The sequence below is a fragment of the Loxodonta africana genome, chromosome 25 (assembly GCF_030014295.1).
Source record: "Loxodonta africana isolate mLoxAfr1 chromosome 25, mLoxAfr1.hap2, whole genome shotgun sequence".
Lineage (NCBI taxonomy): Eukaryota > Metazoa > Chordata > Mammalia > Proboscidea > Elephantidae > Loxodonta > Loxodonta africana.
This window is the reverse complement of record NC_087366.1, coordinates 36,415,636-36,439,302: the sequence shown is the minus strand read 5'-3', so window position 1 is coordinate 36,439,302 and position 23,667 is coordinate 36,415,636. Positions and strand designations below refer to the sequence as shown.

At 46.1% G+C, this 23,667-nt stretch overlaps 1 long non-coding RNA gene across 1 annotated transcript in view; it reads left to right on the top strand.

Moving 5' to 3' along the window:
- The first annotated feature begins 1,610 nt into the window (after positions 1–1,610).
- The window catches only part of LOC135228656 (uncharacterized), a 48,003-nt gene continuing 25,946 nt past the window's right edge, over positions 1,611–23,667 (top strand). Inside the window, exons 1-2 of the long non-coding RNA XR_010319414.1 lie at positions 1,611–9,525; positions 9,671–23,667. The exon at positions 9,671–23,667 is cut by the window's right edge and continues 25,946 nt beyond it. This is a non-coding gene — a long non-coding RNA (uncharacterized LOC135228656). The remainder of the gene's footprint in view (positions 9,526–9,670) is intronic.

Below are 23,667 nucleotides of genomic sequence, written 5' to 3'. Positions count from 1 at the left end.
TGGTTTTCATTTATCCAAATGATCCGTATGACTATCTTTCTATGACTTTGAATGTAGATTTGCAACATTATTTTTAATTATCCCATAGTATTTTATTAAATGCATAATTCATTTGCCCAATCACATCTAGGTTGTTTAAAAAAAATACATATATATATATTTTGTATTACATACCACAGTGCGATGACTATCTTTGTGCTACCGTTTTTGTTCATTTTCCTGGTTGTTCAGCTGCGGATAAATTCCTAGCCTTAAAATTAATGAGTCAAAGAGTCCTCATTAATAATTACACAGTAATGCACATGGAGGTCAAATTGCCTCCAGGAAATGTTAACAGTTTATACCCATCAACAACATAGGGGTGCCCACTTCTCCACCATCTGGCCAACACTGGTCACGGCCATTGTCAGTATTCAAAGTTTCCGCCAAACTGATATGTTATAATTGATATTGTATTATTGTGTTAATTTGCATTTCCTAGGTCATTTTACTTTTGAATGGCACCATTTATGATCAAATACAGGCAAAAATAATGACTTCCTTTTAGGTTCTCACTATTACATGAGAACCAAAGACTGGCTTAAGGACAGACCTATATTATTCAGAGACATGAGGGCCAGGAGCCCAGGACTGAAGGGTTCAATACTCTTTGAGGCTAACATTTCACTGATTTATTTATTTGTGGATTCACTGGAGACTCCTTCTGGGAACTTGTTGGGTGGCATCTAGAAGGCCATATAGTTTCAGCCATAAAGGGGTTTGAATGGTAGGGGTAACATTTATACCATAACTGCAAGGGTATTTCCAGGCAGAGAGCTGATTTCTCCGGGTCCTGATGATGATTCTGCTCCATGCTGGGTCCACCTGTTCTAACCTCCCCTTGTCTTGAATGGATCTACCGATTTCTCTCCCTCCCAGGATTGGAAGATGGCTGCCAAGGCAACCAAGAGAGCTTTTAGAAACATCAGAAGATGCCTAATGCTGCCTGTGACCAGCATGAGGGTGGATTGGAAGAGGAGAGAGCAGTCGCCCAGGGAGGATGGTGGAACTGTTGGGTGTATGCAGCGGCGGGTCTGACCTGGCCACTTCTGCTGCAGCCTCAAGTGCTGCCTGATGACCAGCAGGGAAGGAGAGGGCTGAAGCAGGGAGCACTACTGATGACCAGTGGGGAGGAGAGAACTGCAGCAGGCAGTACCACTTATGACCAGCAGGGCAGGAGAGGTCTGCAGCAGGGAGCATCTTCACACTGTTCCTTCTAGGTCTGCACCCAGTGGTTTCCTCTTTCTAAATGTCCGTTGCATAGTGGTGATGATTCACGGCATTTGGAAAGTGTGGCTGTGTTCTGAAGAGGGAAGTGAAAAATAACATAGCCAAGGTCAGTGGGGGACAGGGTAGCGGCTGTTACAAGATGTTTCACTTTGGAAAATGTGGGGGGCAGGGAGGCGCAGCAAGGCCAGTGGGGCTTCCTGTAGGGTGAGTGCAGCTCTGCTTGCTTGTCTTTGGAGCATCAACTTTTCCAAGTGTCGGTCACTATTTGTTCCTGGGAAGAGGCTGCTGGTGTTGGCTGAGCTGCTGCGGGTAGGAGGAAGTTGGTGGGTGATTCAGTGAGTGTCTGCTTCCTCTCTGACTCAGGACTGGATCAGTTTCGTAGGGTGGTGCCAGGGGGCACTGTGTGGCTTTAGCTAGGGTCTTTGAACTTTGAGTCAAAACTGAGGCTCTGACCCCTTGTGGCCACTGGCCCTCCTTTGACCCCTTTTGGATGAGTAAGGGGATTAAGGTTGATTCTATGACCTCGCTCCAAGTTGGGTAATTGCTTCTGACTTGAGGCCTTCTTGTGGTTTCAACTCTATAGAGCCTGTGACCACCGGGGAGGTGGAGAGCTGAGGTTACCACCTGCAGCTGTGCCTACCTCAGGGGCTTCCTTCTGGGGAGGAGGTGGGAGTCGTATTGGGGGGCTGGTCGGGCTCTGAGGGGCTCGGTCTTGGCAGGTGTCAGACTGATGGAGGAGGTAGTGGACATCATCCTCCTGAAGCCTATTGTCCACTTAAGCAGTGATGTGACAGGAGAAGGCTGGGTGTGCAGCCAGCACAATCCTCTGTGAAGTCACGGGGGGCTTTTTATTCCACGGCATTGATTTTTCCAAAGATCTGTCACTAATATGCTACCTAAATGGGCTGTCACTACTGTCACCTGAAACCTGTGCTAAGAAACACTGTAATTATCCAGGTAAGAGTATGTGAGTCATGAGAGTACTGACCTGATCAAGGCTTTGCAATTCTCTGCAAAACTGCTGCCAACCAACCAGTTGCTGCGGAGTCAATTCCGACTCATGGTGACCCCATGTGTGTCAGAGTAGAACTGTGCTTCATAGGGTTTTCTTTTATTTATTCAATTGAGTGATTTTTCTTAATTAATTTTTTTAATTGTGGTGAAAGCGTACACACCAAAAAATTTGCCAATATGACAATTTCTACACGTACAGTTCAATGACACTGATTATATTCTGTACGTTGTACAACCACTATTGCCATCCATTGGGTTTTCAATGGCTGATTTTTTGGAAACAGATTGCCATGCCTTTCCTCCAAGGCACCTTTGGGTAGACTCAAACTTCCAACCTTTTGAGTGGCAGCTCAGTGTGTTGACTGTACCACCCAGGGGCTCCATGACTAGGGCAGGAGAGGGAGGGAGTATTTTCCAGAAGACGAGGTCCCTGTCCCAGGCAGGCAAGTAACAGGGCCCAATTCGCCTGGGTGGTGAATGTTTTTCCACATGCCCAGGCTGAAGACTTAGACCCACAGTGCTTCACTTCTGCCTCCCTGGGGTTTGGCAGTCGGTGTGTGGCATGCCTGGGGGAGGGGCCTTCTCTGTTCTCAGAACGCTTTATTTTATTGCTTGAAAATCCATAGGAAGATGGGGGTTTTCCTAGCTACATATTTTTTGGGATACATGTCTGGGGCAGCAGCTGTGTGATTTTCTGAGGAGAATGCCTTGGAGGATCTAAACAGCGAGCAAAGGAAGAACAAAGGAACCTTTCTCAGAAGCATGGCAAAAATGAAACCAAATAAAAACCCCATAAAAATCCCTTCTTGGGCAGAGGAAATACCAACTTGATGCTTTTGAGCCACATACTCAGTAATAAAGGAAAGATTCACAGATAGGCCATTCTGAGGTGATTTTGTTTGGACTTGAGGGAGAATGTGCTGGAAAACAACGACAAGGAGTCATGCAAATGGGAAGTCCACGGGTGTGTGTGTGTGTGTGTCTGGTATGTTGTTGCAATTCAGGAACTGGCCGATGATCAGGGTTCATGCATAGCCTGAAAGAGATGCTCGACAGGAACTGGTTCAAACTGTGTGCGTAGCAGCCAAGGTCAGATGACTCTCAGCTGAGTCTGCCCCCTGGCCAGCTCCGATTTATCATTGCAGGAACTCTGACCTTGATTTAGTCACAAAAATACCAGTTTGGAAATCTCTTTGAAGATTGATTAAGTAAACACTCACAGCACAGATAATAATAATTGAGTGACGTCGTTGGGTTATTTGCAGTCAGTAGAAGAATGTGCTGATTACGAAGCTGACAGGCCTGCTGCCTTTCTGTTCCTCTCATTTGGCTTCCTCACCGTCACAGTTTCAGGCACACAGAGCGTTCAAAGGGGATGGAGTTGAGGACGTGGAGACTTTCACTCTCATTTCACTGGTGTGAGAAGGCCCTGTGGACAGAAGCCGCTGTCACCACACAACACCTGGGTGTGGCTGTGGCAGGCACCCCTCTCAGCACACCTGCCTATGTGGGCTCCACGTCTGGTCTGTGGCCTTGGGCTGTTGTGAGCCCCCTGAGGGAGTGGCTCCCCCAGGCCTCACAGGGAAGGTGGGCAGACATGCAGGGAAGGCCAGGGTTTCCCCAAGGAGTTCCACACCTCTCTGCACAGCATGGTGGCTCTACCCTTGTTTTGGCCAATTGGGCAAGAGCTGGTTGGGCTTCCCCGGGGATGGAGTAGTGGCCCTTTGGGCACCTTGTTGTTGTTGTTAGCAGCCATCAAGTCAGCCCCCAACTCATGGTAACCTCACGCACAACAGAAGGAAATGCTGCCCAGCCCCACGCCGTGCTGGTGATTGGTTGCAGTGTGATCCACAGGGTTTTCATCATCTGATTTTCAGAAGTAGCTTGCCAGGCCTTTCTTCCTAGTCTATCTTAGGAAGCTTTTCTGAAACCTATTCAGTATCCTAGCAACATGCAAGCCTCCACTGACAGATGGGTAGTGGCGAAGCATGAGGTACATTGGCCAGAAATCGAACCTGAATAGAAGGTGAGAATTCTACCACTGAACCACTAACATCTCTTTGGCACCTTAGTTTCCTAATTATCTGTAGGTGGTGTGAGGAGTGGGCTGCCAGCTCTGGAGTCAGCTATGCTGCTGAAGTCAGGGTAGGTTGGGTTTATATTCTGGGCTTGGGGGCAGCTGTGATGTTTGTTCGTTCAGTTCATCTGTTATTGATCCATCCTTCTGTTTATTTCCTCCCTCACTAGGACTGTCATCTGGAGTCACAATGAGACTATGTCTTCTGCGGTGCAGTGAATTATTTAATATGGCCCTTCTAGCCATAGTCTTTCTGATTCCCATATAATGATTGGGTGAGACTATGCAAATAAGGTGCTTGTGGCCCATCAAGGGAATTGGACAACTTGCTAATAATGCAAATAAGGTGCATGGAACCCTGTAGGGGTGGTACCATGCAAACTGGGCATATGGAACCCTAATGAGGGGATTGGTCAGTTTTGCTATTTCACGAGGCTTAAAATGAGTCATCCTGGAGGCAGAAGTGGTGGACGTGACTACCACCAAGAAGGAAAGATGGGAGTAGAGTACATCCTTTGAACCCGGGATTCCTGTGCCTAGACCCTCCTAGACCTAGGAGACAGAGAGAGGAGCTGTAACATGGAAGGCAGCAAGAGCAGCAATAGCAAGAGTGAAAAGCAGCGGCAGCAGAGGTGGCTGAACCAGATCTGCAGGAGACAGTGTGGTGGGCTTCCCAGCCCACAGAGTGAGAGAGCTGAGTGCTCTTGGGCCGAGCCTTCCTGGTGGAGTGGGGTGCCTCTGGGCACTACTGGTGGAGTTAATGAGCTTTGTTACACTTTCCCAAGCAGGGCAGAAGCCAGGCCGAGGGGCTGAGGGCCAGAGAGAGGCCTGCCTGTGGGCGCAGCTGAGAAGAGCCTGTCCTGATTGAAAAACTGTGTCCTGAGTATTTCCTGATCCTGAATTGTAACCTGTTATTTCCCTAAATAAGCCCTATAATTGTGAGTAGAGCCTATGAATTGCGAGTGGCCACTGCAACGAATTACAAACACAGCAGAGAAGGAGACAGTGCCATGGCAGGGACAGCTGGTGTCAGAATTGGTAAAAAGGTTGGAGGGTGGAGGCATGTCTGACCTCTGCCTCATGGGGAGCAGCCTTGGGCTGTTGAGGCTGATAGTGATTCTCTCCCCACTTGTGAGGTTAGAGGAGTTCAGATGCCTCCATCCTGCCATTTTTACATCTTCTTATTGTTTTATCTCCACTGCTGGCCCCGTGCCAAGCCCTTGGCATGGCTCTGCGTGAGTGCTGCCCTTGCCTCCTGCTTCACCACTGAGCACCTTCACTGAGCAGATAGCATGTGCAAGGCCAGCTGGGAGATACAGAGACAAAGCAGAGAAGTAGAGGAAAAGAGGAACAGGAACAGGCCCGTCCTTTTCATTGTCTCCTCCCCAAACCCTTCCCATAGAGCTACTCCTTACCTCTACCCCAACAGAAAGCGGAAACTTAAGGGGAAATGAAACAGGGGGCTCCTCAGTAAGCCACCCTACAGAAACTCTGGAATAAAAGAAAGGCCTTGAATATAGAACCAGAAGCACTGTCTTTTTCTGGCTGCCTCCCTGCCCTGACAAGGTCTTATTTAGCTCATGTGTGTGCGTGCACATGACCAGATTGCACACATGGCCCCACAGAAGGAGCAGGAAGACCAGGAATAGGGTCCACAGCTGTGGTGGGCAATTGGAATTGCGCAGCTGGTGGCATGCTCAGGGTATTTGCCAGCCCGAACTTTAAGATGTACGGTGACTGGGAAGGGCCGCGATGAAATATATCTCTGGACGCTGAATTGCGTCCCTCGTTGCCCTGTTTAGCTAAAGGTGATAGCAATGTCAGTGTTTCCACACAGAGGCTGCAGGGAGATTGTCTTCTGATTTACGGCCTTGGTGATGGCTGTGTGCTTTGATGTCTTTGTCCACAGCAGTCACATGCTCATTTCATCATGGAAAAATCTTGGGATCTCTGGGAACATTTCTGAGCTTTCAAACGTGCCGAGCCTATTTAGAAGCCAGCCCCATTTGAAAACTTACACAGTATTTAAGTCTTGATATTTCTTGTTCTTCTCTGGAAGCTACCGTTTCAGACCAAATTCATTTTCCACAAGAAAACTCAAAAATAATCCTTTCCCCTTCTAGGTTCCTTTTATAATCCTAGTTTAGCTTATTGGAGCCCCTGGATGGTACAAATGGTTAACGTGCTTGGCTGCTAACTGAAAGGCTGGCAGTTCGATTCTACCCCGCGGCACTTGGAAAAAAGGCCTATCGATCTACTACCAAAAAATCAGCCATTAAAAACCCTATGGAGCACAGTTCTACTCTGACACGCAAGGGGTTGCCATGAGTTGGAGCCGACCTGACAACAACTGTTTTTCTTCTAGGTCCTTTCACAATCCTAGCTTAGCTCATTGATTGTAAAGGGGACTGGAATTCCAGAAGCTCATTGTTGACCAACTGGTCCCATGTTGCGTAGTTCTGGGTCACCAAAGGACTTTGGCCAAGAAACATCAGCTTCTGTGTGCGTGTTGAAGGAGTGAAGTTTGGACATCATGGTTACTTTTCCCTCATGTTGCTAGTGGTGTTTCTGAAGTCTTGTAACATTTCTTTAGTTTATGTTGATGTTAAAACAAGCTTCCCTTTCTTTTCTACAAATGAACAAATAAACCAAGATTTGTAGGGATGGTTTGAGGGTCAGCCTGGCAAAGGTGTCACAAAGGCACAGCGTGCTTGGTGTCCTCCCCTCCCCATTTTCTCCCGCACTGCCTTTCTTTGTTGGCCTTCAGTCTCATCCTCTTGTCCCCTGCTTACTGAAAGTATGAATCCCTTACTTGATAAGTCCTTTCGGTGTGCCTTTCTCCGGAGGTGATCTGCATTTTAAATGAGCAACTCCTGAACACCCTAAGCTTTCAAAACCCAAAGAACTCATCACCCAACGCAAGAATAGAGCCAAGAATTTCTACTTGGACTGGTTAGGTTGCCTAGTCTACTTTGCGAATTCAAATAACCAGGGCTGATAGTATGCCTGGCTCTAGGTCCACAGGCACCTCCTACATTGCTGCGTGTCTGTTTGTGTGTAAGTCTGATGTGATGCAGGTGTCTTCTCTAGCACAGGTTGACATGCCACTCAAAGGTATTTATTTTAAGTGGAGGCTGATTAAGGTTCTTGGTGCCATCTCTCTGCCACCTCCCCCTGCCCCCAGAGCTATGTTTACCAGCTCTCAGATTAAAATAACAGCTCTATGTGCTTTAAAGCTTTTGCCCTCTCCTCCCATTCTTCAATTTCATAAATGCGCGTACTTCCAGAGAACCCACCGGAGCCCACAACCCACCCACGTGCTTTTCAGTACCCTAATGACTTCCCGTCAGCTCCAGCCATTGAGGACTCAGAGCGGTGACCCTCAGATAAAAGGCTTCACTTGGCATGACTCATCCTTGGAGACATCCAGCCAGCTTGGCGTGTGTTGTTAAGTGCCTGGTTCCTGTAAATATTGACAGTTAGAAACCATCCCAAGAGCTACCAAGTGATGGGGTGGAAGGTAATGCATAGGAAGCTGTCTAATGATTAGGCAATGCTCAGATTCAGCCCTTGATAAAGATCACCTCAGTATCTCTCTATTTAACAGTGGCTCACATGTGACTCATGGTTGATATTTTATGGGGTTTGATTCAGCAAGGAAAGTTTGGTCTGCCGAAACACAGAATGACATCCAAGGCTACTTCAGGTTCTAGGATACTGGCTTCTTAACAAGTGTGGCTTTGCCAAGAAGGAAGAGCTAAAAGGGAGTCTTCCTCATTAAACTCAAGAGGATATGGAGGGATAAAGAACAGAATAGGGCTTCTCACCATTCAGAGTCCATGTGTTAAACCTACGTATCTTTGTATCCCTGTAGGCTTTCTGTTACAGCTCATTCACAGACACTCGTAGCTCTGCAAGGGGTGCCTTCTCTCTGTTCAAGCCAGCACTCAGGCTTGTTGGCTCTACCCTGAGAGAAGGGATGAGAATAAATCTCTGCCCAAGCAGAAACTAGTTTTACCTTCTTGCCCTCCCTTTCTAACGACTTAAAATAAATTTATCATTGTCCAAGTGTCTACCAAAGCTTTCCTATGTGCTTGGCTCTTTGGTTTATTGAGCGTTGTTACCGTGCAGTAGCTTCCCATTTGAATCACAATCCTCTTTCAAAGTGTGTGGACGTGGAGTTGATTTTGAATGGCCCTTGTTTATTTCCTACGTTTGCTCTGGGCTGAGGGTCTGTCCTGCCGAATCAGAGATAAGCTATTCAATAGGCAGTTTTTGAGCATGGGCCTTTGGTGGACTGGTGTGCTGGCTGAAAGTGCTGCCCTGGCCTGAGGGTGTGCAAGCACACACACACACGCACCCTATACATACCACATACACATGCACTCAACACATACCACATACGCACACATCACACATACACCATACCCTACACACACACACGTCACACACACCACATACGCACACTCGCACACCACACACACACATACACCACAAACACATACCACACCCCCCCCACCCCCTCTACACCGCACGCACAGTCAGCTCTCTGCACCTCTGCACAATGCACTCGGCGTGTACTTTGAGCTGCCCTGGAATGCGAGGCAGGCTCTGCCTGTGCTGACCCGCCAGTGTTTTGTTTTATTGTGCATGGGGTCACCATGAGTTGGTGGCCAAATCCATGGCAGCTAACAAACAAAACAAACATTGTTATATTGATTATTACTATGCCAAGCTCCAGTTTGCACTTATGCTAGAGAAGTCTGTTCTTTTCCAAACTAAAACTTTTTTTGCCAGCAGTCCCCTCCTTACCTCTCCCTTCCACCCCAGAAAGTTTAGCTCCTTTTTACATTCTTTGTTTTCTAAACTAATGAATTTCTCTTATTCAGCCACATATTCAATCACCTACCCAGCACTTATATTCGATATCTACTCTGAGCTATGGAGTCCCTTGGCTGTGCAAGTGGTTAATGGACTTGGCTGCCAACTGAAAGGTTGGCAGTTCAGGTCCATCCAGACAAGCCTCAGAAGAAAGGCCTGGTGATCTGCTTCCGCCACTGAAAACCCTACGGAGCGCAGTTCGACTCTGACACACATGGGGTCACCATGAATTGGAGTCGACTCAAAGACAACTGGTGGTGCTGGTGCCGATGAATGTGCTCATGGTAGTCCCGTGTACCCCTTCACCCCAGTACACACACGTGCACACACACGTGCACACACACACACACACGCGTTTCTTTTTCCGAGTCCAAGTCTAATTTCTGAATAGATCCATGTTAACCTCGCTCGATTGTTTCTGATTTACAGAGTGCTTCCTGTCTCTAAGGCCCTTTGATGCCCTTACTGACCAGATCTAAAGAGCGACGAGAGGAGCCACCACATCCTGGACAGAGTAAATCAGCCACACGTGTCTCCGCGGGCTACCTTCTACCCTACCCAGTTTGGAACCGAGCTTACAACTGGCTCCTCGGGACCTGAAGTGAGGTCTGGGACCAATTTCTGCTTTTAAAGAATTGCCTGGACACAGAATGAGAGTCAAGTCACTCCAGAAAACAGGTAATCCTGCCGGGGCTCTCTGGCCGTTGAGAGGCACAGAGGAAGCGCCTGTCCACCAACACTCACTGGCTGGATCCTGCCCCTGAGTGTCCATCTCTGCCGTTGATGAAACAGGGGGGCAGAAGAAAGCAATTTCAAAGGGGAAACAAACATACTGCAGGGTCAGGCTATACGCACTTACCCAGCCTTGGAATTCTTATTCTAGATAGTTCTGTGTTAACATGGGGCAGCTGTTGCTGTCTTTGATGAGCAGGGAAAAACAACTGCGGAGTGAGAGGAACACTAGGGCCAGCAGCCCGGCTGGGTCCCCTGGATATGGATACAGTGGCAGGGGGAGGGGCACGCCCTCAGGATACTATTTCAGGCCCATCCGGAGAGAAGAATGTGTTCTCTGCCACAGGAAGAATGTTCCCTCAGACAGAACTGCTAAGGGCAAGATGAAGGAGCATACAGGCAGTGGTGGCTGCTGTTTGCTTTCCCTCTCCCTTCTGTGACTCACGTATATTTTTGTCCTCCTAATTTAGTGGAGTCTCTCAGCGAAGTGGCCTTCACTGTTGAAAATGTGGGGATTTTCTGAGCCTGTGAGCTATGCTGCAAAACTGTGAGCAATTTTCCAGAGCGGGCCCTGTGTCATCTGTCTCCTAGACATGAGGAGGGAGGAGCAGGAGGAGGGCTCAGATGGGGGAAGGAGAGAGGGGAGGAAAAGAAGGAGCAAAAGGAGAGAGAGAGAAACATCTTGCTGACGTCAAAGAAGACCACACTCCACAGGATAACATTACTTGGTACCTCAACCACCCACTCCCTCTAATTTACTAGAAACCAAACAGCCGGTTTTGAAACCCGTAGCCTGCAGTGTTTTTTGGTGTGTGTTTTTTTACTATTCTCCCTTGACCAAAAGGGTCATTAATTGTTGGGAGTTTGAAAGCTACCTGATTCCCCGAAGCTGAGGGAATTTCCACGAGTAATAATTCAGTCGGTGCTGGTGGAGGGCGCTGGGCCTAGCGTAAATTGATCCAGCTGCTCGCAAAGCTGGATGGAAAAGTGCCCAGGGGGGGAGGAAGGCATTTGCAGGCGTGTCACGTGGCTGTCTGTCCTGCCCAGGCTCGCACTCTTCCCCGCCAGGCCACAGCCTATAGCCCAGTTGACTCACAGGGTGAAGAAAACCCACTGGCACATGTCGCAACCCCTTTCTTGGGAAACATGGGACTCCTGAGGACAAGGGCCAGCCCGGTTTTCTAAGCCCCCTCCTGAGGGTCACCCTCAGCGCCCCGGCAGGTTTGAGTTTGCTTCTCGGCAGCTTTCCCCTGTTCTGCTGTCTGCACACACAAGGCATATAGACAAATAAAATCAGAGCTGGCAGCGTTAACCTGTAACCCGGGGCTACAGAAATCCTGATCCCACTGCCCAGATGGCAGGGTTCAGGGTTCAGTCTGTTTGCAGGCCAAGGCCGCACAAGTTAATTTTTATCCTAGTAAAAAATAATAAACACTGCATTAACGGCTAAATGATTATCAATTTGCAGTTCGTTTCCAACCAGATCATTTCGCTCCTGCGTGTTTTTACTGCTCGCTGACGCACTGGAGTGCTTTTCATGAAACCATATGCGGCTATTTAAGCCCTAGCCTGTGTAGCGTTTATACGGTGCTTTTCACCTTAATTGGATAAGATGATTTGGCTACTTCAGCCATGACCCTGAAGTACCACATTTTAATGATGAAGAAGCTGCAGTGAAGGAATTTTAAATGACTTCATAGGGATCGCTCCGAAGTTCAGAGATGATGCTGAACCAGGATTCCTGAGTTACTGTTTGGCTTTGAGGTGCAGCACAAGCCTGTATGTGTTACACCAGTGCCTGGGTAGGCTCTTTGTGTTGTGATTCTCTTCCTTACCTTATGGTGCATTAATGCCATAGGAGGTGGCAGAGAAGAACTCTCAAGTGGAGTTAGAAACTGAGTAGGAAGATGTTGTATAAACCGACACAAGCGATGATAGCACATAAAGAGTATCATTGAAGGGCGAGTACATTCAGCTGCTGGTATAACCAGGCCTTTCTGCAAATGCTCTGGCTGTTTATTTGTCTTAGCTGAATTAGAGCAACCGTTTGGTGGTGTTGCCTATTGTTTATCACCAGACTGTTACAGCCAGAAACGATGATTCAGCGGTGACAAAAAGAAGCTATGTCTATACAGTGAATCAGGCAGATGCTAAACCCTCCTCCCAGCCTCATCAAAAAATCCAAATCTGTTGCGTCGATTCAGACTCATAGCAACCCTATAGGACAGAGATGAACTGCCCCATAGGGTTTCCACGGAGGGGCTGGTAGATTTGAACTGCTAACCTTTTGGTAAGCAACCGTAGCATTTAACCACTATGTCAGCAGGGTTTCCAAGCGTCATTGTTCTCCTTAATTTAAGTATGTGATAGAAACCTTGTCAGTGGACTCAGGCGGACTAATGATCATGAAGATGGTGCAGGGCTGGACAACACTGCCATGATTTGGAGCTGACTAAACAGCAACTAACTAGCTAAAGACAACAGCAATGAACCAAAGTAAACCCAAACCAGTTGCCTGGAGTCGATTCCAACTCATGGCAACCCCATGTGTGTCACAGTAGAACTGTGTTCCATAGTGTTTTCGAGGCTGTGACCTTTTGGAAGCAGATCACCAGGTCTTTCTTCCAAGGCTTCTCTGGGGGTACTCAAACCTTCAACCTTTCAGTTAGCAGTCAAGTACTTAACTCTTTGCACCAATATTAACATTGCCACAGGACACCCTGGTGGCATAGTGGTTAAGTGCTATGGCTGCTAACCAAAAGGTCAGCAGTTCAAGCCTACCGGGTGCTCCTTGGAAACTCTATTGGGCAGTTTTACTCTGTCCCATAGACTTGCTATGAGTCGGAATCAACTTGACGGCAACAGGTTTGGTTTTAATATTGCTATGTGGTTAAGGGTGGCAGGCAATGGGCTAAAGGTGCCATGCATGCAACCCCAAATACAAGGGAATGACCCATTTCCCAATGTACAGGTTAAAACTTTTTTTTTTTGGCTTGCTTGAGTATATTAACTTCTAATGATGTAAGTAATGAAATTTTTAAATTTCTAGCTATAAAATTTAATTTGTTGATTTAATTACATGTATATTTAAAATTACGCATGTGAATATACTTATTTAGAAACACCACCTTTTTATACTTGTTAGACCCTTTCTCATCACTTGTTTTTGTCATCACTTGAGCCACTTTTTGAGTTAAATAATCTAGTCTTCCAGAACACATCATTTCTGCTTCTGCCAAGTTTCTTTGAGATTTAGTAATTTCTGAATCTATATGCTGTGGTCACTGGAAGTGTTATCTAAGCCTCAATATCATGCACTACTTGCAACTTCCACAAAGTTAGCCTCTTCCTGCACTGCCTTTAAAAGCGAGCTTAGTGAGTGAGGTCGTGACTGTGTAAGAAAATCTTCACGCGTGTTAGAGATGCATACTAAATTATGAAGGGATGTGTCATGGATTGAACTGTGTCCCCCCCAAAATATATGTCAACTTGGTTAGGCCATGATTCCCAGTATTGTGTGATTGTCCCCCATTTTGTGATTGTAATTTTATGTTAAAGAGGATTAAGGTGGGATCGTAACACCCTTGCTAAGGTCACATCCCTGATCCAATGTAAAGGGAGTTTCCCTGGAGTGTGGACTGCACCATCTTTTCTCTTGTGAGAGATAAAAGGAAAGCAAGCAGACATGGGGGACCTCCTTCACCAAGAAAGAAGTACTGGGAGCAGAGCGCATCCTTTGGACCTGGGGTTCCTGTGTGGAGAAGCTCCTAGTCTGGGGGAAGATTGATGGGAAGAACCTTCCTCCAGAGCCAACAGAGAAAGCCTTCACCTGGCGCTGATGCTCTGAATTTGGACTTGTAACCTACTAGACTGTGAGAGAATAAATTCCCCTTTGTTAAAGCCATCTACTTGCGGTATTTCTGTTACAGCAGCACTAGATGACTAAGACAGGGTGAGATACATGAAGTCTAGAATTTTCTTTAAAACATTTCAGCAAAGGAAAAAAGGCACAAAAGAGTCAGGTGAAGCAAATGTAGAAAAATCTGAATAATCATTGATCTGGATGATGGGTATGGAGGTTCATTGTATAATATGCTCTTTTTTTAGTATATTTGAAAAAAAATAATAAAAATATTTTTACATGAGCTTTAAAGACTTGCTTATAATAATATCTAATGCTTGCAATTGGAGGCCATACCTTCAAGAATAACTACAAGCTCTCCAACTAGCATTCATTAAATTCCTTTCAGGCTATATTGTCGTTCAAAATAAAGAATTGAGATAGCACCCTAAAACGTGCGAAGCTTTTTATGGACACAAATATAAAGTGGTGTTTTTTGTTTTTTTTTTTTTCCCGGGGGATGATTTAAAGCCTTATATTTGCCCATATATGTTATTTTCCTCTATGCTTTGCTGGTCTGAGTAGACAAGGTTGGTAATGATCCCGAATGGTCAGCTTCCTTGGTTTTGGTTTTGTAAATGTTGAAAAGACCTAGTTCCATGTTCTTTGTCTAAAAGTGTCCTTATCTAGTGCCCTCATTAGCACTGGAGCTGGGAGGCCCAGGATAGCAGGGAACATGTACCCATAGTCCTGGCAGTGGGCCTGGTGGCACAGGCCTGGGGATGGGGTGTCAGTGTGGCATGAGAGGGGAGAGCCAACCTTTTCTTCATTGGACAGTACTCATCCCCTGGAGAGAGCGCACAAACCCGGGTGTACCCGGCCAGTGCCAGAGGGCGATCGAGCAATAACCCAGCAAATTTGGTCTAGGCTGGTCAAGAGTGTTCAGGCTTGAGAGTCCTACATTACTCCTGTTTAAACTGATCAGAAAACTTCAATATTTGCTTGGTGTTGGTTTTGTGGCAATGGCTTTTCCAGAGAAGGAAAGAAAAAGATACTATTAAAAAAAAATGGGACGCTTTTCCTACAAACATAGTAAATTATTTGCCAACAAGTATAAACAGTCCTCCAAGGATTAAAACAAAATTTACTAGGACTCTGTGGGGAGTCTGGACTTCTCTGTGATTCTTTAACGTGATGGTATTTTTCCCCCCAAGATGTATTTATTTCACTCTGCCACAGTACAGTGTCATGATCTTTAGCGAGATTTACTTCAGACACGTTTTGGTATCCCATCATTCACACCTAACATATCATAAAAGAATTTTTAATATTTTGAAAAAAACCCCCTCAGCCATAAAAATCACAGCACAATCGCTTTCCGGTGTCTACCTCAACATTTCAGAGCTAGCAGATTTATTGAAACGCAGAAAAATAAGATAAACAAAGTACTAGTGGGCTCGAATTGAGAAAGCAGGTCCTTCTGGGAAGATGTGTTTTTTTGATGAACTCTGTTAATTCTAACCCAAAAAGACGGAAAAGTGTGAGGTTAGGTAAGCGTCTGCTAGATTCATTACTGCCATGTGGATTCTGTGAAGTGAGCTTAGAGATCACTGGTGGTAGCTGCGGAATAAAGTTCACTGGTTGTTTATCTTCACTCTGATTGGGCGGTTACTGAAAACAGAACCTGAACTACCTTCCAGAAGCTCTCTGTTCACTTCAGGTCTGCCTATGAGGGTGGACGCTTCTAGCAAGGGAGCACATGATGAATTCTGCAGGCATGTATTGAGCAACACGAAGTGGCCACTGGCCAGGGTAGAAGTTAAACCAGAAGATGGCTATCAAATGTAGTTGTTAGGTTTGGCACAACTTTTTTGAGCTGCTGTGCTGAGCAGGAAAAAAGAGACGCTTGTTTGTGGATTTAGCTCATCAGTTCTAGAATGCACTCTTTAATCTGAATTTTTTTATTTGCTCAAGAGAAAAACAAGTCTGCTTTGCCTTCCACCGAGGATTTTAGACTGAATATTTTGCATCTTTCACCCATGCCCCTGTACAGTCCTCTGCCCACATGTCTCTACATTTATTTTCTGGCGATCTGGGCAGCACCCTCATTAGGTGGTTTGGAATACCTTTTGGTAATATGTTAAATTTTCCAATAGATTTTTTGCATGGCCTATGAGAAGTATAGCAGTTCCTTATGAATTAAGATGATTTCTTACACTGTATTTACAGACAAGTGTATGCATTTGCGTAAAAAATAGTCTGGCTATTAAGAAAAACTTCTGGGATAAAAAAATCATTTCTGTTGAATTTGCTTTGGTGTGGTTGTTCTACTCAAGGTCAGTGAATACATGGTGTTTGGATGGTGTCTGGCACAAATACTTTAACCAAAAAGCTTAATGTATAACTAGTATTTTTTTCTTCTGTGTCAGCAGTTGGCAGTAAGATACTGTAAATAAGGATTCCTGAGAGTAAATAGGTGTATGTGTAGCGAGGGGAGGGGAAGGCTGGAGTAAGCAGTTTTGAAATGTATGTCAGTGGTTGCTTCAAGCGATAAGATAATTTGAGTAACCTGTAAGACCTGTGGATTCATAGATTTCAAAAACAGGAAAGTCTCTTGTTTAAAAACCCTCTAAAGCAACATGTGGGCTTAGAAAAGAAGCTGGCTTGTGGTTTGGTGATTGTACTTCCTTATTGATATAATGGGCGGGTGATGCAAGGCCTCATGGGATTGCAGCGTGGTAACCGCAGGCCCAACAGTTAGCCTGACAGGGTTCTGAAACAGACCCGGGGCTTTCTGGACAGATGAGAAATCTAAAAATTTCCCTTTTCATTTCCTCTCTTGTGTGACTTTGTCATTTTTTAAAAAACGGGTAATAGAAAAGGGAATTTTGCCCATGCTTTTAAGGAGTTTATCTTGACTGAGTAGCTTCCCTCCCACTCCCCAAAAATCCCACCCTGAAAACCCCAAGGTAAAAAAAAACATCTATTCTTGCTAATTTTTCTGTGTATCGATGTTCGATTAATCCTCTCCAAGGCTAGATTCACAACGAGCACATCTTTTAAAATCGTATGATTAAAAAAAAAAAACCCTGAGACTTTTCCACATGCCTGGTCTTCTGGGAGTTTTAAAGTGCAGGTGAATACCATGTCCTCCTGGAAACCTAACTTTCTCTTAACCAATTGGTAGGGCTTTTTAATAGGCAAGGGCTTCCAGTACCTAAGGTCATGTTTTGAAATAAATGAAAACAGAGACCATTTCTGTGTGACATGGCTAACTGACCACAGGACAGAAAGTTCCGTTGGTTAGGTATGTGAGGGCTGTCTTAAGCCTTGAAAACATTCTGTATCAGAGCTAAACATTGAAACAGGGCTCCTGCTCCTCCTGACTGCCCTTCAGCCACCTGCTTCTCTTGCTTTCCTTCCACAAGAGAAGGAGGGCAAATTCCTCCCAGAGTCATCTTGGCTATATTCCTTGCTATACTTTTTATGTCTGCATGTGTGTGATTTTCAGTTACCTCAGAGAAGACGGCATCTGGAAGAAGTGTCCACGTGCTATAGCAGATTACCAGTCAAACATGCTGACTCTCGCCAGTGAGCCCATCTTGCCCATTCCCCTGCCATGGCCTGGTGATCTGCAACTGAAAACCAAGGTCCAGGATGATTGCATACTAGAGTTTCCTGCTCTTTTTTTCTTTTGGTAAACCTGATAAATCTGCCCTAGTCACGTCACTAAGGCCACAAAGAAACATAATCCTGCCAAGTGTGGGAGCTAACAAGAACTGCCAAAATCTTAAGGTTTCAGCGAGAGAAAGGGCCCTTTCTGGGTCATGCTTGTGTGTGTGCTGTGTATGCATGGGTACCCTGTGAATATATTGTGTGTGCTGTATATGTGTATGTGTACGTGTGTACTGTACATGTGTACTGTGTGTATACTTTGTGTACTATGTGTGTGTACTGCGTGCCTACTCTGTGTGTGCATACAGTGTGTGTACATGGGTACTGTGCATATACTGTGTGATGTGTATACTGTGTGTATACTATGTGTGTGTACTGTGTGTGCACGGGTACTACGTGTATATACTAAGTGTACATGTATTACTGTAGTGTATGTGAACGTGAATTATATATGTATATACTGTTTGTGTATGTGTGTACTGAACATAGTACGCACACATAGTACACATAGTATACAGAATCAGAATAGACTTGATGGCAGTGGGTTTTGTTGGTTCGGTACTATGTTCATGCATGGGTTCCATGTATATATATGGTGTGTGTACTGTACGTGCGTCCTATGTGTCTACTCTGTGTATACTGTGTATGTGCATGGGTACCATGTGCATATACTACCCATATGTATGTAATTTGTATGTGTGTATACTGTGTGTACTGTGTGTGTACATGGGTACCGTATGTATATGCCGTGTGTATATGTGTGTACTGTGTTCATACTTGGGTTCCATGTGTATAGATTCTGTATACACTGTGCGCATATGTAATGTATACGCACGAGTACTGTATGTGTGTATTCTTGTGTGTAAATGAGTATTGTGCATGCATACCGTGAGTGAGCATGGGTACTACATGTCAATACTGTGTACATGTGCCATGTGCCTATGCACTGTGTGTGTACATGAGTACTGTGTGTCACGTGTATTGTATGTGTGTGAGTGCACACACACTTGTATATTGTGTGTGACACACTGGAATGTCACAGATCCATGGGGGAGGCCATGGCAGGGACGGGGCTGGTGTGAGGAGGTTGTGCTTGGAACAGGTAAATTACTTAAGTACAAAGCGCTTTTCATCTGATTGGCTGCCCCTTCTCTTTGAGGCATCAAGCACTGGGATTGCAGAAACCCTAAACATAGGCAAAATGTATATTACATTTCTCCTCTTGACTGCCTCTTGAATGAATTCTTTCTAAGTATCTTTTTTTCTTCAGCCTCAAGAAAAAGGAGAGTCTTGGAATTGAGAAGATGGAGCAACGATTCAACATCAGACTGTTCTTTTTTAGCTGTCTGTGTATTTCTTGTGTATCCAAATGACCGTGAGAAAAAGGAAAAGCAGGGAATCATCTTGGAAAGATAGTATGAATTTTTACTTATAAATAAAACTTACATTGCCACTGAGTGCACAAGACTCGGAGTATGCCCCAATTTCCTGCCTCTAACCTCACAGTAAGTGCTGACCCACTTCTGGCTATTTTTATTTGTTTTTTCTTGAAAATGTTCACCGTGTGATTAAGAGTTGACTCTTGTCAACTTTGTTCTTATCCTCTCTGCCATCTGAGTCCAAAAGTGCAGCCCTTCCCGTCTGCACCCAATAATTGCGGGTGAGTACAAATGGCCAGGTTGTACTGGTGATGTGACGCATGACTGACTGCTTTCCTCACAATCAAAGACAAAAGGATAAGCGGCTGCTACCTGAATGCAGAACTTTGTATCCCCTTTGCAGCACTTTTTGTCAGATTTTTCTCTTGGATGCATGCAGACCTCACTGAAGATACCACCTGTCCCTCTCACAAGGCCCCTGGGGTGCGCACGGGGGATGGGCTCTTACCCCAGCTTTGCAGAGCAAAGCTTCAAAAAATCCAGGGCAGAAAGTGGGCAGTCACTTATCTAAGATTACAACCTAAGTCAACAGTGGGACCAGGAAGTGACCTCGGGGCCAGGCGTCATACGGAAAACTGGGTCTATTTATTTTTCTCTTAAGGCAAACTTTGATTTACTCTTAATAAGTTACCACCAAGGATATAGGTCTGGAGAAATTTGACTTGGCATCCAAATCTAAGTCATATATTGATAAAGGAGGAGAGGAACAACGAGTCTTGTGCATTTTTCCAGCTTTATCATTAACTCCAAGTTTGGAAATGTGTTTGCTTTCAGGAGCGTCCATTTCCTAGTCTTTATGAAGGCAATTATTCTCCATTGGTGAGGTATTTTGACACCCTTAGTTAAAAGGCCTTATAACGAGGGTGGCTCGACACACTGTGGAGCCCCCTGGAGAGGTTGTATAATGAAATGAAGAGCAACCTTGACTTCAGACAGACTGTGCCACCCGAGGAAGTTACTTACCTTCTGTGGCCTCGATTTCTTTGTCTGTAAAATGAGGGTGAATGGTGTCTCCCTCATAAGGTTGTTGTAGGATTCCGTAAGAAGATGCATGTGAAGGGCTGGATGGTAGCTTGGCTTGTAATATACACTCAGTCTTCCAAACTATTAGGTTTATTCATCATTTATGTAATTTTTATTGTGTGGAATAAAATTTCTGTTTTCCTTTTCCAGAAGTTTCTCCAGGAAGTCACCTGCACAAGGAGAAGTATAATTCATTCTCTGTCGGCTTTTCCTACTTGTTGTTTCCATGAGTGGATGGGGCTGCCCTTCAGGTACTTGATAGAGTAAAAGAATGTTCTTGCCTCACTGCTGATAGGAATGAGACCCTGGGAGTGACCAGGGTGAAGGTTTCCTTTCCTTCCTGCTGATAACACTTCCTCATTAAATGCAGCTCTTTGCAAAAAAGAATAAAAACAAAACAACAACAACAAAATAGCACAAGAAGAAAAATGAGTCACCTGCAACTCTTCTTGTGTGCCTGTGGTGATCTTTGGGGACTGGCTATTTCTTTCTTGTCCAAAGGCCCAATAATCAGTCCAGAGAGAGGAAGATCACTCTCCTCTGGAGTTTCAATGGGTCTCTCTCCCAGGTGCTCCTGTAGAAGAGATGTGAGCAAGGGCGCAAATCACCTTTTGTGGTAAGAGCATCAAAGGCAAGACAAAGGGTCAGCCAGGAGGCTCATGAAGATGCCGCACTGTATAAACAGTACCTAGAGCAGTGGGGTGGTCTGCCCACACTGGCAATGTGGACCTCATTGTCTGTTGTTGTTAGGTGCCATCAAGTCAGTTCCAACTCATAGTGACCCCGTGTACAACAGAAAGAAACACTGCTGATCCCGCACCATCCTCACAATCGTTGCTATGCTTGAGCCCATTGTTGGGCCACTGTGTCAATTCATCTCGTCAAGGGTCTTCCTCTCTTCTGCTGACCCTCAGCTTTACCAAGGATGATGTCCTTCTCCAGGGACTGGTCCCTCTTGATAACATGTCCAAAGTATGTGAGCTGAAGTCTCACCATCTTTCCTTCCAAGGAGTACTCTGGGTGTACTTCTTCCAAGACAGATTTGTTTGTTCTTTTGGCAGTCCATGGTATATTCAATATTCTTCACCAGCACCATAATTAAAAGGCATCAAAGAAACTAGAGACATGTCTTTCCACTTCCCAGCAAAGGAAGGTGGAGAAGATGGGTGATCTCAAAGCCTGGGGTGGAGGCCAAAAGAGTCAACTGAGAGAGGGAGAAAGAAAGTTCCGTGGTCTGGTGAGATGCGTGCAGCTGGCTCTACCTCCCTCCCAGGGTCTGAGAGCAGAGATCATGAGGAGGCTGGGCTGGGCTAGGGGGTCGTACTTTGGAGAGAATCTGGTAAGCAGATCTTATGGTCAAGCGGGCAGGACTGGAGGCCAAGGGCACCACAGAGAACACAGGACCTCTGCGTGAAAAGACACTTTCCCTTCAGTCCAGACCCACTACTCTGCCATGCTTCTGCTATTTCTGGTGAAAATATCTCTAGAGACTCACTGCTCACCAACAGGGCAGGTTCATTTAACCATCACGACCACCTGGTGAAGTGGACAGAATTATGCCCATTTAACAGATGAGGCCACCATCCGTCTGTCAGCGTGTTAACTGTGGTGGCTTGCATGTTGCTGTGATGATGGAAGCTATGCCACTGATAGCTCAAATAGGGGCAGGGTCACCCATGGTGGGCAGGTTTCGGTGAAGCTTCAAGACTGAGACGGACTAGGAAGAAAGGCCTGGTGACCTACATCTGAAGATTAGCCAATGAAAATATCGTAGATCACAACAGAATATTGTTCGATATAGTGCTAGAAGATGAGCCTCTAGTTTGGAAGTCACTCAAAATACACAGTGGCCGCAACAATGGACTCCAGCATATCAATGACCGTGAAGATGGCCCAGACCAGGCAATGTATCATTCTGTTGTAAATGAGGTCATCATGTGTGCCAACCTGATGGCAACGAACAACACCACCACCACATAGGAATTGAGGCTCAGAAAAGTGCAGGAGCCTCCCCGATATTACCCAGTTGGTAAGCAGTGGGCCTAGGATTATTTGGGCTCCAGGGTCTGCCCCCTGACACTGCCTCACTGCTCTCAAAGACTGAGAAGGCCCCCTCAGCAGTAAGCATGTCTTTCTACTGCTTTGCGCTGTGGGGGAGACCATTTGGGGAGGAACACATGAGCTCCCCCGAAGCTCAGTAGGTGAGCACATCGCAGTTCAGCGCCATCCTGGGGCGTCACCTTTGGGAGGCCTTGAAGGGTGCTGTGTCAGACAGCACACTCCTCAGCTGAAAGGGGCCACTTCCAGCGGGGCTGGCTCTCCCTGTGTGCTAGGACTCCCGCAGGCCTGCGGAGCTGATTTTTAGATGGCAGTTTGCTTTTCAGGTGGCCCTGGAGGCAGAGTTCTTCACTGGATTCCTGGAAGAGGCCTCACTCAGCAGATGCCTGGGGCTGGGACTGGCAGATTGAAGCACCTCCTAGCTGTGATGGCTTTTAAGTTGTAGACACTCGGAGATAGACTCTCACAACACCTCTTTGCTCAGAATGTTCTTTCTCTCCCCACCTGCTCCTCGACTTCTTAGGGCTCAAGCATAGAGGGAGCGTCAGAAAACTAGGAAAACATCTGAGTGACAGGACAGTCCCTTGTTCTAATGGATTCATCACACCCTTCTTCCCAACCCCCCAGGCACAGCTGCTACACCCAGAGCTCCTGGTACCCCTGCACAGCAGGGCAGATCCTAACTACTGATTTGTATGGGCTCCATTCGGTGGCTGTGTGTCATAGGGCTGCAGCCCTGGGGGAGGCGGATGAGCCAGGACACAGTAGGCCTCAGATTAGAAATGTGTAAATAGAGCGGTTTGCCCTAGTCCTTGCCTCCCTTGAAGCCTGAATTCCACAAGCCAGCCAGTTGCTCACTGTGCTGATTCAGACTCATGGCGACCCTATGTATGTCAGAATAGAACTGTGCTCCATAGGGTTTTCAATGGCTGATTTTTTGCAAGTCGATAGCCAGGACTTTCTTCCAAGGTACCTCTGTGTGGACTTGAACCTCCAACTTCTGGTTCGTAGCTGCATGCATTCACTGTTTGCAACACCCAGGGGTTCCTCTATTACCAGAGAGGTCTCAATTAGCGCAAGACCTGGCCTGTCGCAGTTTTTATGTGTGCCCGGATGTGCCTTTGTTCAGCAGAGCCGTGTTTATCAAAGGCCGCGCCGGGCAAGGAGAGGTGTGTACCCCAGCGACTCGTACAGGAAATTGGAAATTGGAAACCTGGGCGCTATCCCCACTACATCTCTGACTCATGCTCCAACAACCCGGCACACACCCTGACCTTTGCTCTCCCCATCTGCAGCGCGGGGGGCACTGCCTGCCCACAGCCACCCTCCTGGGCGGCCACGTGGCCCTCCAGTGGGTCAGCTTCCTGGGGGAGAGTACTCCTCCAGCCTGGACGCTTGCGGCATACCCAGATTAAGATTTCTTTTTTGTCTTCAACAAAGTGAAGTCTTAATTTTTTTCCCCTTTAAATTTTTATCCATTATATTCATCAACGCACAGAGATGGAACATTTGGCGAAATTATTTTAAGTAGCACTCCAACCTGTGATCATAATTTCAAATCAAGAAATTTGCTGAGCAGCTGTAGGGAAGAACAAAGGGCCTGGGAGTGATTTAGGATCCGGGGGAGGGGAAACCAGGCTGAGTTTAAGGCTTAGGGA